The 339-nt window shown below is 49.0% G+C and overlaps 1 protein-coding gene across 4 annotated transcripts in view; it reads right to left on the reverse strand.

Annotated features, from left to right (window-relative positions):
- The window catches only part of LOC100944273 (carboxyl-terminal PDZ ligand of neuronal nitric oxide synthase protein), a 291,887-nt gene that overhangs the window by 29,190 nt on the left and 262,358 nt on the right, over window positions 1-339 (reverse strand). The gene's annotated exons all lie outside the window — the stretch shown is intronic.

The raw sequence follows: 339 nt of genomic DNA on the forward strand, positions 1-339 counted from the left end.
TTTTACCAATACAACTGCTACAATTCACAGAATCAATGGCAGGTAGGACATTCTGCTTCTGGTGGTTCTGCTGTCTGTCTCTCATGTGTGTAAGGGGAAGGTCCCCAGGGACAGAGGGGGGACCTTGTTGCTCTTGTTGCTCATAGAGGACAAACTGGGCACCAAGGAAAATGCAGTTAGAACTGTGCTGCCCTCCAAACTAGACTGACTCTTCTTTTGATGAACTGGCCTAGTGACCTGCACCTGAGATGAGACGGACAGATGACGAGGAAACAGGTGCCCAGATGCACTGAAATGGATGGGAATCGAGGAGCAGAGATACTGGTCGGTAATTTTCCT

The sequence above is a fragment of the Otolemur garnettii genome, unplaced genomic scaffold (assembly GCF_000181295.1).
Source record: "Otolemur garnettii isolate 467f Iridium unplaced genomic scaffold, OtoGar3 scaffold00016, whole genome shotgun sequence".
Lineage (NCBI taxonomy): Eukaryota > Metazoa > Chordata > Mammalia > Primates > Galagidae > Otolemur > Otolemur garnettii.